Source organism: Pipistrellus hanaki (genome assembly GCF_964339955.1).
Source record: "Pipistrellus hanaki genome assembly, chromosome: 1".
NCBI lineage: Eukaryota > Metazoa > Chordata > Mammalia > Chiroptera > Vespertilionidae > Pipistrellus > Pipistrellus hanaki.
In genome coordinates this window covers 167,608-186,325 of record NC_140503.1, presented here as the reverse complement: position 1 = coordinate 186,325, position 18,718 = coordinate 167,608, and positions in this window count along the sequence as shown.

Below are 18,718 nucleotides of genomic sequence, written 5' to 3'. Positions count from 1 at the left end.
ATCCCTGCCACCCAGCTGCGGAGCTCACACTCACCAGTGATACACAAAAAATCTGAAAAAAAAGCCATTTTTAGAATTTGTGAAGGAGACTTGGTGAAGGAGAGTCCTTATCACTGCCGCGATGTCACCTGCAAACACAATGATCTTCTTCACTGTTGTCTGCAGTGAGAACAGGAGAAGGACGAGCCCTCCTTGGAGGCAGCTGAGAGCTTGAGAGGAAATCCCTGAGCCCAACAGGAAGGCCCTTCCCTCCCACCTCCCTCTGCCCCTGCTCCTGGGGCTGCTCTCTGTGCTCTGGGTCCTGAGCACCTCCTGGTGTTTGGGGTGCCCCCTGCAACCCAGGCCTGCTGCCTCCTCAGGAAGGTTTGTGTCTGGGCTTACACTTTTCTCTCACTGTGTCTTGCACAGTAATACACGGCTGTGTCCTTGGGGGTTACAGAGCTCAACTGCAGAGAGAACTGGTTCTTTGATGTTTCTCTGGAGATGGAGGTTCGGCTCTTGAGGGAGGGGCTGTAGGCAGAGCTCCCATCATAATATATGTACCCCATCCACTCCAGCACCTTCCCTGTGGGCTGGCGGATCCAGCCCCAGCAGTAAACACTGGTGATGGAGTAACCAGAGACAGTGCAGGTGAGGGAGAGGGTATGTGAGGGCTTCACCAGTCCTGGGCCCAACTCCTGCAGCTGCACCTTAACAGGACACCTGGGACAGAGAGAACACAGTGAGTCCTGGGCTCAGATGCAGGGTCCCCATCTCCTCACGTCTAAGCCCTGAGTCACTCACATCTGGTAGCTGACATCAGGAAGAGGAATAGCCACAGGGGAGTCATGTCTTGCAGGTGAGGTCCTCGTCCCCCAGAAAGCATTCTCCAGGGTGAGGAGGCCTGCATTTAAGTGGATGCTAACTGTGTGTGTGTGTGTCTTGGCCGTGTGGGCATTTGCATAGGGGAGGTGTCTGCACATACAAAGGGAAGAGGTGAGGGAGGTCCCGGTCTCTGGGGCTTCTCCTGGACAGAGGTGCTCACTGTGCCCTCACAGCACCAGGCCCTCCTTGGGGTCCTGGTCACCGTGCCCAGGGACCTCTCCTTCCACACCAGGGCTGTGCTGCAGGAGTAGGATGTGGGCACAATCAGTTACTCCTTTGGCGGTAAATTCAATTAGAATGTTTACATGGATTTTTATAGATATAGATATAGATACAGATATAGATATAGATGTAGATATTTATATAGATATAGATATAGATATAGATATAGATATAGATATAGATATAGATATAGATATAGATATAGATATAGATATAGATATATTAGAGGCCCAATGCATGAAAGTGGTGCAAGGTGCTTTGCACACACCATCTCTGCTGTCACTTGCAGAAGGACATCTTGTCTAATTAGCATATAGTGCTTTTATTATTATAGATAGTTTAGATATAGATTTAGATATAGATATAGATATAGATATAGACATACATAGATGATATAGATATAGATATAGATATAGATATAGATATAGATATAGATATGATATAGACATACATAGATATAGATATAGATATAGATATAGATATAGATATAGATATGGAGATAGAGATAGGTCTTTCTTTCTTTATCCTTACCTATGAATATGTTCATTGATTTATAGATATAGCTGTGGAGATTGAGATAGAGATAAAGATGTAGATGAAGATGTATTTGTAGATGTACATAAAGCATAGATATAGATATTGTTTTCTTTATTCTCACTGGACCATATGACCATTCACTTTTAGAGGGAAAGTAATGGAGAGAGGAGAGAGAGAGAGAGAGAAGGAAAGGGAGAAATATTGATGTGAGAGAGAAATATTGATCAGTTGCCTCCCGTATATGACTCCACTGGGATTCAAATCTGCGACATTTTTATATATGTATATATTTATTAATTAAACTTTTATTGATTTAAGAGAGGAAGGGAGAGGAAAAGAGAGATAGAAACATCAATGATGAGAAAGATTTATTGATTGTCAGCCTCCAGCTTGCCCCACTTTGGGGATATTTCCCGCATCTTGGACATGTTCCCTGACTGGGTATCAAACTGTGACCTCCTGGTTCATAGGTCGATGCTCAACCCCTGAGCCATGCTGGCCCAGCTGTCCCTGCACTTTTAGGATTCACATAGCTCCCTGTGCACTTGAGCTCTGGTCAGGAGACATTGGCAACATTATAATTGACCAGGCCCCAGGCTTTTCCTGATTGCCCTCTGACCCCTGTGGCCATAAACTTGTCCACCACGGTGCTCTGCAGATCATGGGTCACTGGAGGGTCCCTCAGATCAGTGTGAGCTGTGGGAGGAGCTCTGAGTTCAGTGCTCAGCTGTGTCTCTACCTGACACAAGAGGGGTCCCCACAGTCTGACATCACACGTGGGCTCAGCTGAGCAACTGAGGTAACTGTAGGCCACCTGAGTGGCCCTGGCCCTGGCGTCTTAGGTAGGGTCTGGCCAAGGAGTTGGACATGAGGGGGTGACATGGGGCTGCATTTAAGGCAAAACCTACCAGGGCGGGAAGGAGAGGGAAGACACGTCCACCCGGGATGTCCTGTGCAGGCCCAATGGGGTGAGAGTATGGGCAGCAGAGGACAGAGGGTGAGGATAGGTGGAGTCTGTGGAGCTGGAGGCACAGCAGAGGGGGGTGGGACCAGGTCCCCCTCCAGTAGGTTTTCAGGAAGCAGGTGGTTCTCCAGGGGAAGCGGGACAGGTGTTGGGACACGTCCCCTGGGACCAGGTTCTGAGACCCACAGGGAACAGGGCCCAGCAGGGCTTCCTGCCTCCATCTGGGGCACACGGAGAGGTGGGCGCTTCCAGGCTCACAGAGAGGCAGCGCCTGCAGGGTCCAACCTCTACCTCCATGTGCAGCCATGTCAGTGAGAGGCAAGCAGCTAACTGCCCCCAAAGGGCTTCTCCTGGGGCAGAGTGAGGGGCTGAACACCCTCAGGTGAGGTTTGGGGCCTGGACTCCGTATTCCCCCCTCAGCACTGCATGGAGGGAGGGGGACTTTGCTCTCAGTGAGGGGACAGGAAGCCCTACAATGTTTTCCTTGTCAACCCAGAGAGTGACCATCAGGGACCTGGTGACAGGAAGGGCCCAGAGGAGAAGTCAACCAGTTCTAAAACAGAGCTACTTCCTGTTTTTTGTCTGCAAAGAATCTAATTAGAAACACAGAGAAGGAAGCAGGATTTGCCCCTGGGCCACTAAGAGGGAAGAAAGCATTGACCCCAAAAGGAAGCCTGCACAGCCTCTCCAGGGACAGCCTCTTAGCAGGGCCTTGGGTTTTCAACTTCTGAGCGCCCCTGGTATCCTGGATACCTCCTGCAGCCCAGCCCTGCTGCCTCCTCAGGAGGTTTGTGTCTGGGCTCACACTGACTTCCCCTCGCTGTGTCTTTTGCACAGTAATACAGGGCTGTGTCGTCGGTTCTCAGGCTGCTCATTTGCAGGTACAGCGTGTTCTTGGCATTGTCTCTAGAGATGGTGAAGCGGCCCTTCACAGAGTCCGCGTAGTATGTGCTATCACCATTCCAATTAATGGTTGAGACTCACTCCAGCCCCTTTCCGGGAGCCTGGCGGACCCAGCTCATGCCATAGTCATCAAAGGTGAATCCAGAGGCTGCACAGGAGAGTCTCATAGACCCCCCAGGCTGCACCACGCTTCCCCCAGACTCCACCAGCTGCACATCACACTGGACACCTGCAAACACAGAGACACACGGGGACTTAGAATCACATGGAAGCACAAACAGGCACAGGCACATGGCTCAGCGCACCCCTCCCTTGACCTTGAGAAATGATCAGGAGAAAAACGCAGCTTGGCACCAAGTCCATGATGGAGCCGCTGGGTCCAGTCTCAGGCACTTAGGTTCTGCTCCTCTTTCTAACATGCCGGGCAAGGGCTCCCTTTTATGAGCAGGAGGAGAGCCCCACTTGCATGGAGTCTGCATATAATGTGCAGGTGTAGCCCTGGGCTGCATGCCTGACCTTGTCATCCTATGGGCGACCCCAGCTGGGGAAGGACTCAAGGATGCTGACCACAGAGGGTCCTGTCTTGACCAGCCCTCCCTCCCTCCTTTCCTGAGACCCATCACCCTGACCCCATTCCTTGGGGGCAGCCTCCAGGATTGAGAGTCCTCCTTCTTGGGGTTTTGATGAGGACCCAGGGGTGCTCTCTCAGAGGCACTTGGATGGGGCTTCCTCACGCTCTCCTTCACCCACCGTGGGCCATGTTGCTTCCTGGTTTGGGAATAAGAATTTGCATTGGATAAATCTTTTGTTTTGAGACTGAAAGGTTCTCCTTGTTGTGTTTCCCTTTCACATCTCACACACGCAAATATGTGATTGTTCAGTGCATGGCTCGTGCTGCCTGGTCAGTAACTGTTCCAGGTGAGCAGAGACGGGGTGGAATCACATAGAGGCATTCATTCCAATGCTGCTGGCGATAAGGGAGAGCAGTGGGTCATCCACAAAACCTGCTCTGCAGCTTTAAGCAACTGCTCACATTGAGTGAAAGGATGAAGATTCTGTGGAAGGAGCCACAGGGTGTGGCGAGGGGCAGCTGATAAGGAGCAGAGGGTTGGATCTTCAAGGGGCTGCTGCTCTGTTCCTACAGTGAAGTTGTTCATCTCTCCAGGACATCAGGCAGACCCCAGGTGCAGGAAGGGCTGCACTCCAGGTGAGTCCCAGGACCCCCTGTGACTGCCAGCCAGTCTAGAATGTGCTTCTTTAATCAGAATAAACCATCACGGTAAACAGAGAAGGATTACTATGTTATACAATTTAGCTGGTTCCCCGGCAGTCCATTCCTGCCCCTATAAAATCCTCCAACGTGTCCAGGTGACGAGGCAGGAGAGGCTGGCCTGGACACTGTGGCCGCACCCTCTGTCTCTAACCTGCTGCCACTCTCACAAGCACACAGCTGCCTCCTGAAACCACAGATGTCACATAAGTTCCCTGTTGTTTGTATGCAAAATCCCTGTTTTCCCAGCTCCTCAAAGTGGGAGAGTTTCCATCATTGAAAACATGAACCTGACTGCTGTGTCTCATTGCTTGGAGTATCAGTGCCCTCATCAAATGGTGCAAAGTACTTAAAATCCATCCTGTGGAGGTCGTGATGAGGAAAATAAGACATTTGTGAAAGAATGTTCAGTATGGGACCCCCTGTGGACCAGCATCCTTGAGTCCGTTCCCATCTGGGGTCGCCCCTAGGATGACAAGGTCAGACATGCAGCCTAGGTCACACTACACCTTATATGCAGACTCCATGCAAATGGGGCTCTCGTCCTGCTCATAAAAGGGGGCCCTAGGCCAGCATGTTGGGGAGACACCCAGAACCCAAGCTCCTGAGACAGGACCCAGGGGCTCCACCATGGACTTGGTGACAAGCTGCGTTTTCCTCCTGGTCATTTCTCAAGGTCATTGTCAGGAGTGGGGAGCGCTGAGACCTGTGCTTGTGCCTGTTTGGGCTTCCATGTGATTCTAAGTCCCCCTGTGTCTCTGTGTTTGCAGGTGTGCAGTGTGAGGTGCAGCTGGTGGAGTCTGGGGGAGGCCTGGTGCAGCCTGGGGGGTTCTCTGAGACTCTCCTGTGCAGCCTCTGGATTTAGCTTCAGGAGCTACTGGATGCACTGGGCCCGCCAGGCTCCAGGGAAGGGGCTGGAGTGGGTCTCAGTCATCAGTAGTGGTAGTGGTAGTACCATATACTACCCCAACTCTGTGAAGGGCCGCTTCACCCCTCCCTCCCTCCTTTCCTGAGACCTGTCACCATGACCAGATTCCTTTGGGGGCAGATTCCAGGATTGAGAGTTCCCCTTCCTTGGAGTTTTGATGAGGACCCAGGGGTGCTCCCCCAGAAGCATGCAGATAGGACTTCCTCTCACTCCCCTTCAGCAATTGTGAGCTATGTTGCCTTTCTGGGGTTTGGCAATAAGAATTTGCATTGAATGATGCTTTTATTTTTTAAAATAAATCTTTATTGTTCATATTATTACAAATGTTCCTCTTTTTTCCTCCCCCTTCATACTCCCCTCCTCCAGGTTCCCAGCCCTCCTTTGCCCTTTCCCCACCCCATTGTCCTCATCTTTTTTCCTCCCCCTTCATACTCCCCTCCTCCAGGTTCCCACCCCTCCTTTGCCCTTTCCCCACCCTCATTGTCCTCATCCATAGGTGCAGTTTATGTTCAGTCTCTTGATGCTTTTATTTTGAAGCTGAGAGGTTCTCCCTGTTATTTTCCTCAATCAGATTGTCCACAAAACTCTAACATTTGCATATGAGGAGGCAGGAGAGACTGGGCTGGACACTGTGGCCACAGCCTCTGTCCTGCTGCCACTCTCACAAGCACACAGCTGCCTCCCAAAAGCACACATTTCCCTCAACTTCCCTGCTGCTCCTGTGCAAAAGTCCTGTTTCCCAGCCTCTCATAGTGGAGAGTTTCCATCATTTACACATGGAGCCTGGCTGGTGGGCTCAGTGGTTGGAGTGTCATCCCCACACCAAAGGATGTGAACTCTTTAGAGTCACCACCACCATCCTGTGGAGGCATCAGGTTTTATAATTGTGTGCACCTCCCTCTCCACACCGTGGCCTTCCTTTTCATTTTGTTGATGGTTTCTTTTGACTGTGCAGACACTTTATTTTTTATGTATTCACATTTGTTTATTTTCTCCTTATTTTCATTTGTCCTGGGAGATGTATCTGTAAACACATGGCTATGAGTGATGTCTGAGATTTTTCAGCCTAAAATTTCTTCTAGGATTTTTATGGTCTCCCGAGTTACATTTAAGTCTTTTAACCATTTTTAGTTTATTCATGTCTATGCTATATGTTTGTGTATGGTTTCATTTATTTGCATGGTCATCTGTCCAATTTTCCTAAAAGTATATATATTGAAGAGACTATTTTGACTCCATTGTATGCTCTCGTCTCCTTTCTCAAATATTAATCCAGTGGGATGGCTTGGGTAGATTTCTGGGTTCTCTGTTCTTTTCCATGCATGTATATGCCTGTTCTTGTGCCAGTACCTGGCTGTTTTGATTTCTATGGCTTTGCAGTATAATTCGATATCTGGTATTGTGTGTTCTCCACCTTTGTTCTACTTCTCAAGATTGCTGTGGCTAATTGCAGTCTTTTTTGGTTCCATATAAATTTTTGGAGTATTTGCTATAGATCTGTGAAATGTGATGTTGCTATTTCAAAAGTGATTATGTTGAATCTGTAGAGTACACTGGGTAATATGGATGTTTTAATGATGTTAATTCTACTAATTCATGATCACATTGTATTTTCCACTTGATGTATCTTCCTCTATCTCTTTATTAAACATCCTGTATTTTTCTGAGTACAAGTCTTTTACCTTCTTGGCAAAGTTAATTCTTACATTTCATAATATTTTTGATGCAAAGGTAAATGGGATTGTGGGTTTGGTTTCCCTTTCTGAGAATTCATTATTGATTTATAAAAAAAAACCCATCAATTTCTGGGTGTTAATTTTGTGTCCTGCTACATGGATGGATTCATTTATTAAATCTAGGTGTGTGTTTTGTGTGGGGTCTGTAGGGTTTTCTATGTACAATATCATGTCATCTATAAATTATAAGTGTTTTATGTCCTCCTTTCCAATTTGGTTGCATTTTATTTATTCTTGTTGTTTGATTGTTGTGGCTAGAACTTCCAGTACTATATTGAATAAGAGTGGTGAAAGCAGATCTTTCTGTTTTGTTCAATTTCTTAGGGGAAATGGTTTTTGTGTTTGTTCATTGGGTCTGATTCTGGCTGTGGATTTGTCATACTTGTCTTTTAGTATTTTGAGATATAAATATTCTCTCACTTTGCTGAGAGTATTTATCAAAGTGGGTGTTGAGTTTTGTTGAATGCTTTTTCTGAATCTATAGATATGGTCATGTTATTTTTTTTTTCAATTTGTTTATGTTATGTATCAGGTGTATTGATTTGTGAATATCATACCAGCCTTGCATCCCTGGATGAATCCCAGTTGGTGATGGTGTCTGATCTTTTTAAAATATTGCTGGATCCAATTTGCTAATAGTTAGAGGAGAATTTTAGCATCTGTGTTCATCATGGATATTGGCCTGTAATTTTCTCTCTTAGGAGTGTCATCTGCTTTTCAATTAGGGTAATCTGAACACATTAAAAAAGTGTGGAAGTGTTCCTTCCTCTTATAATTTTTTGAAGAGTTTGGAAATATAGGTGTTAGTTCTTTGGACGTTTGACAAAACTCTTATGTGAAGGCATCCAGACCAGTACTTTTCTTTGCAGGGAGCTTTTGGTTTCCTATTTATTGGGTCGGCAACTAAGTAATTGCGGGTTTCACACATATATGGCTTCAGTTGAATTTTTAGGTTTGCAGACATAGTACAAATGTAAAACACATTTTGTTATTTGATAGTTGGCTATTCAGCTGTTAATCAGTAAAAAAAGTTTTTTGATCTGTTTTGTAGTTTTCGTTTGGCGTTCGTTAAAAAATGGAAAATCAAAAGGAACATTTTCGTTATATTTTGCTTTTTTATTTCCTCAAAGGGAAAAACGCATCGCAAGCTCATAAAAAGTTATGTGCTGTTTATGGTGACGAAGCCTTAAAAGAACAGCAGTGTCAAAATTGGTTTGCCAAATTTTGTTCTGGTGATTTTTCACTCAAAGATGAAAAACGCTCTGGTCGTCCAGTTGAAGTTGATGACGCCCTAATCAAAGCAATAATCAATTCGGACTGTCACAGTACAACACGTGAGATTGCAGAGAAGCTTCATGTATCACATACATGCATTGAAAATCACTTAAAACAACTTGGCTATGTTCAAAAACTCAATACATGGGTTCCTCACGAACTGAAAGAATCACAGTTAACGCAACGCATTAGCAGCTGCGATTTGCTAAAGAAACGTAATGAAAATGATCCATTTTTAAAACGACTGATAACTGGCGATGAAAAATGGGTTGTTTACAACAATATCAAGCGGAAAAGATCGTGGAGCAGGCCAGGTGAACCAACTCAAACAACATCAAAAGCTGATATTCATCAAAAGAAGGTTTTGTTATCAGTTTGGTGGGATTACAAAGGAATTGTCTACTTTGAACTCTTACCACCCAACCGAACGATCAATTCTGATGTCTACATTGAACAACTAACGAAATTAAACAATGCAGTTGAAGAAAAGCGGCCCGAATTGACAAATCGAAAAGGTGTTGTATTCCATCATGACAATGCAAGGCCACACACATCTTTGGTCACTCGGCAAAAATTAATGGAGCTTGGTTGGGATGTTTTGCCACATCCACCATATAGTCCTGACCTTGCACCATCTGATTACTTTTTGTTTCGATCTTTACAAAACTCCTTGAATGGTAAAAATTTCAATAATGATGATGATGTCAAATCGTACCTGATTCAGTTTTTTGCTAATAAAAACCAGAAGTTTTTTGAACGTGGGATTATGATGCTGCCTGAAAGATGGCAAAAGGTCATTGATCAAAATGGGCAATACATTACAGAATAAAGTTATTTAGTTCCATGAAAAAATTGTCTTTGATTTTCTTTAAAAAATCCGCAATTACTTAGCTGCCGACCCAATATATTTCCTCAGTTGTCGTTGGCTTATTCAGGTTATCTGATTCTTCCTGTTTCAGTTTGGGGTACTGTGTTTTTCTAGGAATTCTTTTATTTCATCCACATTGTCTGGTTTGTTGGCATACAGTTGTTCATAGTACTTTATTGAAAATGTTTTTATTTCTGGAGTGTTGTTTGCTACTTCTTTGCCTTCATTCCTGATTTATTTATTTCTGTTTTCTCTCTTTTTTTCCTAATGAGTCTGGATAATGGTTCATCCAATTTTTTAAAAAATCTTTTCAAAGATCCAGCTCGTGGTTTCACCAAGTCCCATTCCTGAGTGGTGAAATGTTTTGTATTCAGCAGAGCCCTCGTGTGGGTGGCTGTGGGGCTCCCTGTGTTTGGTGCATTGAGCTTACAGCTCTTCTGGGTCAATGTGGACCCAGAAAGGATGGGTGAGGTCGCAGGCCTGAGTGTGCTCATGCCTTTCAGCAGAGGGAGGGCCTGTGATCTCCCTGGAACCAGGAGTGGGAGGACACAGGGAGAGTCAGACACTGAGGGAGCTGGTCCCCCGAGGGAAGGATGCAGAGCTGTGCACACAGCCCAATCCTTGCTACCCAGCTGCAGAGATCACACTCATCAGCAAAACACTGAAAAGAGTGAAAAAAGTCACTTTTAGAATTTGTGAAGACTTGGTCAAGGAGAGTCCCTGTCACTGCAGTCATGTCACTTGCAAACACAATGCCCTTCTTCACTGTTGTCTGCAGTGAGAATATGAGAAGGAAGAGCCCTCCCTGGAGGCAGCTGAGAGCTTGAGAGGAAATCCCTGAGCCCAACAAAAAGGCCCTTCCCTCCCACTCCCTCTGTCCATTCTCTTGGGGCTGCTCTCTGTGCAGTGGGCCCTGAGCGCCCCCTAGTGTCCTAGGCGCCCCCTGCAGCCCAGCCCTGCTGCCTCTTCAGGTTTGTGCCTGGGCTCACACTGACTTCCCTTCACTGTGTCTTGCACAGTAATACAGGGCCGTGTCCTCGGTTCTAAGGGTGTTCATTTGCAGGTACAGCGTGTTCTTGGCCTTGTCTCTGGATATGGTGAATCGGCCCTTCACAGAGTCCACATAGTTTGTGGTACTACCACTCCAATTAATGTATGCGACCCACTGTAGCCCTTTCCCTGGAGCTTGGTGGACCCAGTGCATGTCATAGTCATTAAAGGTGAATCCAGAGGCTGTACAGGAGAGTCTCAGAGATGCCCCAGGCTGCACCAGGCCTCCCCCAGACTCCACCAGCTGCACCTCACACTGGACACCTGCAAACACAGAGACACAGGGAGACTTAGAATCACATGGAAGCACAAACAACCAAAGGCACAAGGCTCAGTGCTCCCCACTCCTGACAATGACCTTGAGAAATGATCAGGAGGAAAACGCAGCTTGTCACCAAGTTCATGGTGGAGCCGCTGGGTCCTGTCTCAGGTGCTTGGGTTCTGGGCGTCTCCCCAACATGTCAGGCAAGGGCCCCCTTTTATGAGCAGGAGGAGAGCCCCATTTGCATGGAGTCTGCATATAAGGTGCAGCTGGGACCCTGGACTGCAGGCCTGACCTTGTCATCCTATGGGTGACCCCAGATGGGAAAGAACTCATGGATGTTGGCCACAAGGGGTCCCATCCTGACCCGCCCTCCCTCCCTGCTTTCCTGAGACCACTCACCCTGACCCTATTCCTTTGGGGGCAGCTTCCAGGATTGAGAGTCCTCCTTCCTTGGGTTTTGATGAGGACCCAGGGGTGCTCCCCAAGATGTGCGTGGATGGGACTTCCTCTTGCTGTCTTTCTGGGGTTTGGGAATAAGAACTTGCATTGAATGAAGCTTTGATTTTGAGACTGAAAGATTCTCCGTGTTATTTTTCACAATCAGATCCTCCACAAAGCTCTAACATATGCATGTGAGGGGGCAGGAGAGGTTGGGTGAGACACGTTGCCTCAGCCAATGTCTCTAAACTACTGCCACTCTCACAAGCACACAGCTGCCTCCCAAAAGCACACATTTCCACAAACTTCCCTGCTGTCCTTGTGCAAAAGCCCTGTTTCCCAGCCTCTCACAATGGAAAATTTCCATCATTTACACATGGAGCCCTATGAGATGGTAGGGGCAGGCTGGAGGAGATTAATGGGTAAGGGGACATATGTGATACTTTCAAGAATAAAATATTATTGTTGAATAACAAATAAATAATTTTTAATGGAGTTCTAGCCCTGGCCAGTTTGTGTCAGTGGATAGAATCTTGTCCTTTGAACCAAAGGGTCTCAGGTTTGATTCTGGTCAGGGGCATGTACCTGGCTTGCAGGCGCCTTCCTGACCCTTATCATCATTGGGGCATGTGCAGGAGGCACCCAGTTGATGTGTTCTCACATCAATGTTTCTCTCTTCCCCTCCCACTGATCCCCTCTCTCTCTGCAATGCAATGGAAAATATTCTTGGGTGAGGATGAAAGAAGATAAAAAAGGAGTATGTTGGCTCTTGGAACAAAATCCTGGGTACAAAGTTGAGGGGCCTCATGGTCCTTGGGGGCAGGTGAGCACCTCCCTTCTTAAAGGAGAGCGGCCATCTGTGTCCATCCTCCCACAGCCCAGGTGAGGACAGACAGACACAGGGATCTGGGACTGTGGTCCCTTGTTCCTCTGGGAAGGCGGCCACCACCATTTGGAGAGTGTGATCACACTGGGGAGAGGAGGCATGAGCATTTCAAACACCATGAAGCCTTCCTTCTCTTCCTTTTCACTTTTTATTCTTATTTTAAAATATAGTTATTGATTTCACAGAGGAAAGGAGGGGAGAGAGATGGAAACATCAGTGATGAGAGAGAATCATTGTCCTGCATGCCTCCTATTGGGGATTGATCCTGCAACCCAGGGCCTGTGCCCTGAATGGGAATCAAACCCATAACCTGATGGTTACTGGGCCAATGCTCAGCCCCTGAGCCACACCAGCCCAGCTCCTTCCCTCTCTGAGTAGCATGTACTTGACTCGGGGTTCGCTCAGTTGCTGCGGGTCTGACTGTGTTTCAGAGCCCGACAGATGCCAGTTCTGAGAGTTTCATTATTTTGGTGACTTTTTTTTTTTTTTTTTTTAATGTTTTTGTGAAGGAACAAGAACAAGAGTTTGGAGCTGCCTACGCCACCATTTTGCTTCTGCCCCTTCTGCTCAGTGACTAATTTAGAACAAACAGAGAATGAGAAGGAAAAGAGCAAGCACCATGGAAATCTACCAACAACAGAGAGAACAGAGGGGGCAATGCCCACCCCAGGCCAGCAGAGGCGGGAGGAGGGACCCGGGCTGAGCAGTGAGTCTGGTGTTTGTAAAGAGAGCCTGTGTTTTAGGAAGATGAGCTTCCTATTCCTGGAGGACCCCAGAAACACGTCCAGAATTAGTGGCTTTGAGGGGCGTTAGGTTGACAGGCAGGCAGACAGGGCAGGGTCCATGGGAAACCAAGGCAGGTAGATGGTAGGCAGGGGCAGATATGGCAGTCTGAGCAGGCTAAGCACAGGCACCAACCAGGCAGCAATAGCAGAATGTTTCTGGATTAAGAGCTGGAGGCCTGGGAAAGAGGGAGGGCCTGGGACAGGAAGGTGAATGCACACAAGGGAACAGGGAACATGCAGGCCCCTTGCTGGGCAGGAACAATGAGGGCCGATCTGGTGGGCACACGGGTGGACACGGAGCAGGTTGGTGGCCCATATACACTGAGACCACAGGCTTCAGGGGCAGCCCATCAGGGGCCCCTTCCCATGCGGGGACCTGAATGTGCTTGTAATAAGTGTCCATGCTTTTGCTTAAACCTTCTGGTCCCTGATTTCATTGTTGGATTTGGTGACCCCCGATCCCGGGGACAGACGAATCTGGACTCACTGTTCCTGTGATCAAGTTTGGCTCAAATAAACTCTTAAAGATATTCTCCAGGGGATGTGCTGCAGGGATGGGGAAGGAGGCAAGTGATGAGGCTTCTCTCTGGGGGGCAGTCGGTTCTGGGTCATGGTCATCACGCTCTCCTCTCCTCTGGCTTTTACACAGGGGTTGTCTTCTGGCTCAGAGTCTTCCTTATCAGAGCTTCAGGCCCCTGGGCCTATCACTCAGCACTTGGTGGACCATCATCACAGCCTTCTGTGCACTGGGGATGGCGTGCCTGGCTGATTCACGGGGAGAGTCCTGTGTGCCACGGGACTGTGCAAGTCTGCAGGCATCTCCAATGGTCAGGCTCATCTACTCTGTTTCCTGCAGACGTTCCCCTCTGGGAGAGCCTCCCTCTCCATCTTCGTTGCTCACAGACCAACTCGCCAAAAACAAGCTTAAAGAAGGCATCCACACTGTTCCCTGCACTGACACCCAGCTCGCTCTTTCAGGGGTGGTGTGTTACTCCGCCTTTCTGTTTTCTGGAAAGTCCTGGCCCTCTAGTTACTCATTATGTCATCTTCTCTCCTTGGGTTTGAGTAGATAATAGGGAAAGGTTGTTATTGGAAGTGCCTCTAGAGTTAAGCCTAGGATTGACCAGTGGCAGAACCACAAACCAGTCCCAGTTTAGAGTGCAGAGCTCATTAGCATAATTAAGCTTGGCCTTGTAGCCACCCCCTCCATCCTTCCTGGGTAGCTAATGGGCTCTGGGAGGTCCAGCAAATGCTGCCAAAACAAGTGAAACTTACAAGAACATTGTAACTATGGTGACTACTACCCATTTTCCTCTCACTACAAAATAAAGCCTCAGCTTTCTGGCTGGATCCTTCTTTGGGGCCTCATCCAGGCACAGGAGATTCACCAAGCCCCAGCTGTATGCTCTTGGTCTGTCTTTTCTTTAATCCTTTCCCACCTCTCTCTCAAGGCTCACTGGAAATTTGGCTGTGCTGGCATGGCACAGGTTGTACTTTTCTCATTCTGCAGACTAACCTACTTGGCAGGGTCCTTCTAGATACCTTCTCTAAGGCCTTGGCTGGGTTGGTGCTCTCTCCCTGCCATCTGGTTTAAGCCATGCACTAAATTTGCTTGTTGGTTTACCTATGCTCCCACCTTTTGACTAAAATTACTAACCCATACTACCTCCATCTTAGCTTTTATGGTTTGCTTTTTGGTAAGGTGAAACATGTTAATCGACGGAAATCCAACTCAGATTTCTTAGAAGCAGGGTCCTCTCCAGGGAAACAATGATAGTAGCATTAACAGTGCCAGGAACAAGATTGTGCATTATGGAGTCAAATGGATTAACGAGTAAAAAGCTGTGAGTTGTTTCTCTAAGAAAATATTCTCAACAGCCTTAGAGGTGCTCATGTCAAGGACTTCAAATTGGCCCATTTATGTTGTGGATTTTATGCCGATGCAACCACCAGGGGAACCTGCCAGAGTGTCACAGGGGAGAAGGCACAGCTGGGGAAGCCGCCTTTCTTTCCTTCTCCTTCTTTATACACTTTCCTTCACTCCAGAGAGGAGGCCAGTGGAGCCATGGAAACATCAATAATGAGCATCATTGATCGGCTGTCTCCTAACCCCTCCACCTGAAGATCCAGACTGCAACTCAGGCATGACCCCTGAATAAGGTATCAAAGCCTGACCTCCTGGTTCATTGGTCTTTGCTCAACCACCCAGTCACACCTACAGACCTGGAAAAAGATGGGACACTTATGCCTATAATAACCAACAGCAAGCTTGTCTCATCTCCAACACCTGTGAACTCATTTTAATTTTTCCCGTCCAGGTAGCTGGTTTTTATAATTGTGTGCACTTCTCTCTCCACACGGGGAAGAAACATGTATGAACGTACGTTGTAAGTGAAGAAAAGCCAACTTGTTTATGTAAGAAATGTCCAAACATTTAGGGAATGTTTTATAAAATTTTATTGGTGCCAAACAGATGAAAACTGTTGGGGAATGCTCCAGAGAATAACCTTTTGCAGCTGCTTTTGTGCATTTGAAGTTAATGAGGGAAGGTGAGGGGTGACATGGAGGTGGGAGAGAGCACAGCGGGGACTGGGTGCCAGGACAGTGAAGAGGAGGTGCTCCCTGAGGGTGATCAGGCTGATGTCCTTGGTGTGTGAACACAGATGCACAGGAACCACGGACGGGGTGCCTTAGGAAGAGGAGCCTTTTAGTAAAGAAGTCATAGGCCTGGGGTGTGCCCACCCCCAGAACTGCCAGGTGGGAATGTGTGATTAGAGCCTCCTGCGAGGGTCCTGTCAGTCACTGAATTTTGTCAGATTTAGGACAGAGCCCCCTTTTTGTTCAAAACACAATCTCTAAAAGTAGACCTTGGACAGGCTTCTTGTGAGCTCAGTGGCTGAGCCTCTGAGCACAATTAATTTAAGAAGGAGCAGGAAATGGTATCTTCTTTAACTCTCCACCTGCTCCTTGTCAGGGCCCTGTGCTGCTCCTGAGCACACCTGCTGGTCATGGAAGATCCCTGCATCCCAGTCCAGCTGTCTCCTCAGGAAGGTTTGTGTCTGGGCTCACACTGACTTCCCCTCACTGTGTCTCTTGCACAGTAATACACGGCCGTGTCCTCGGTTTTCAGGCTGCGGAGCTCCATGTAGGCTGTGCTTATGGACTTGACTAAGGTGATGAAGACTCTGCCTTGGAATTTCTTTACGTAGTTTGTGCCTCCAATTCCAGGGTCAACCCTCCCCACCCACTCAAGCCCCTGTCCTGGGGCCTGTCGCACCCAGTGCATCCATTTGATGGTGAAGGTGTATCCAGAAGCCTTGCAGGAGACCTTCACGGAGGTCCGAGGCTGCCTAACCTCAGCCCCAGGCTGTACCAGCTGCATCTTGGAGTGGACACCTGTGGGAGGAGACAGGAATGAGTGCAATCCCCCTGGACTCTCCCAGGACCCTCCTTAACCAGGATAGGAGCCCCGTACCTGTCACCATGGCCACCAGGAGGAGGGTTCTCCAGCTGCAGTCCATGATGAGGGCTGTGCTGGGAACACTTCTGTAGGGGAGGGTGTAGCTGTGGGTGATGCCCTCAGTACACAGACTTACCCACATTTAACCTGGTCCGCCTCCTCTTTTTTGCATGTTCATGAGGCAGAGTATTTCATAGCTGAGGTCTTGACTCCACCTGAGAGAAGATGGGGACACAGGGATCATGTTCAGTGGGTGTCTGAGGGTCCAAGTCCTAATTCTTTTTTTCTTTAAATTGTACCTTTATTGTTGAAGGTATTACTCATGTCCCCTTGAGTCCCCCATTGACAGCTTTTAGCCACTCTAGGTGCCCCAGGCCTTCACCATCCTGTTGTCTGTGTCCCTGGATTAAGCCTCTGTGCATACGGGTTTGTTGGTTGACCTCTTCCCACCCACCCATCCTATCACGACTTCCCTATGAGATCCACAGTCTGCTCCATGCTTTAAGGTCTCTGGATCCATTCTGTTCATCAGTTTATTTTGTTCATTAGGTTCCACAGATGAGTGAGACCATGTGATACTTGTCTTTTTCTGACTGGATTATTTCAGTTAGCATGATACTTTCCAGGTCCCTCCATGCTGTCCCAAAGGGTAAGAGATGCTTCTCTTTTACTGCTGGATAGTATTCCGTGGCATAAATATACCACAGCTTTTTATCCACTCAGCTACTGATGCGCACTTGGGCTGTTTCCAGATCTTAGCTATTGCAGACTGTGCTGCTATGAATATGGGAGCACATACATTTTTTATGATTGTTTTTTTGGGATGCTTTGGTTAAATTTCTAAAAGTGGGATCGCTGGGTCAAATGGCAATTCCATCTTTAATATTTTGAGGAAACTCCATTCTTTGTGCCATAGTGGCTGCACCAGCCTGCATTCCCACCAGCAGACTAGGAGGGTTCCCTTTGCTCCACATCCTGGCGAGCACTTGTCATTTGTTGATTTGTTGATGGTAGCCATTCTGACAGGTGTGAGATGATACCTGTAATTTGTCCTTGTAATATGCATCTCTCTAAGGGTCAGTAACTGAGCATTTTTCCTATGTCTCTTGGCCATCAGTATGTTCTTCTTGGAGAAGTGTGTCTTTAGGTCCTTTGCCCACTTTTGAATTGAATTATTTGCCTTCCTTTGGTTATGTTGTATGGGTTTCATATATATGTTGGATATTAACCCTTTATCACATGTATCCTTGGCAACTATGTTCTTCCCTTCTGTGGGCTCCCTTTTCATTTGGTAGATGGTTTCTTTGCTGTGCACTTTTTATTCTGATGTATCCCAATTTGTTTATTTTCACCTTAGTTTCCTTTGTCCTGGGTGATGTATCTGTAAACACATGGCTATGAGAGATGTCTTAGATTTTTTTGACTATACTTCTTCTATAAATTTTATGGTTTCCCTACTTATATCTAAGTTTTTAACAATATTGAGTATACTTCTGTGTATGGTTGTATGTTTGTGTATTGTTTGGGTTTTTTTGCACGTTTATTGGTCCACTTTTCCCAACAATATTTATTGAAGAGGCTTTGAGTCTATTGCATTTTCTTGCCTCCTTTGTCAAATATTAATTGAGCGTAACAACTTGGGTAGATTTCTTGGTTCTCTGTTCTGTTCCATGGATGTATATGCCTGTTTTTGTTCCACTACCAGGCTGTTTTGATTACTAAGGCTTTGGAGTATAATGTGATATTGGGTAGTGTGATTCCTCCACCTTTGTTATTTTTTCTCAAGAATTCTGTGGCTAATTGGTTTTTTGTTTGTTTGTTTGTTTGTTTTTTTGGTTCCATATAAATTTCTGGAGTATTGTAGATCTGTGAAATATTCTGTTGAAACTTTAATGGGGATTACATTGAATCTGTAATTCAATGAGTGCTTTGGGTAAATATAGAGATTTTAATGATGTTAATTCTACCAAGCTATGATTACGGTATAATTTTCCACTTGTTTATATCTTCCTCTATCTTTTTATTCAACACCAAGCACTTTTCTGAGTACAAGTCTTTTACCTGCATGGCTAAGTTTATTCTTATGTATCAAAATATTGATGCAGTGGTAAATGGGATTGTTGGACTGGCTTCCCTTTATGAGAATTCATTATTGGTGTGTAAGAGTACCTTCGACTTTTGCCTGTTAATTTCATATCCTGTTAAATTACCGAACTCCCTTCTTAAACCCTGTAGCTTTTTGGTAGAGGCCTTCGGGTTTTCTATGT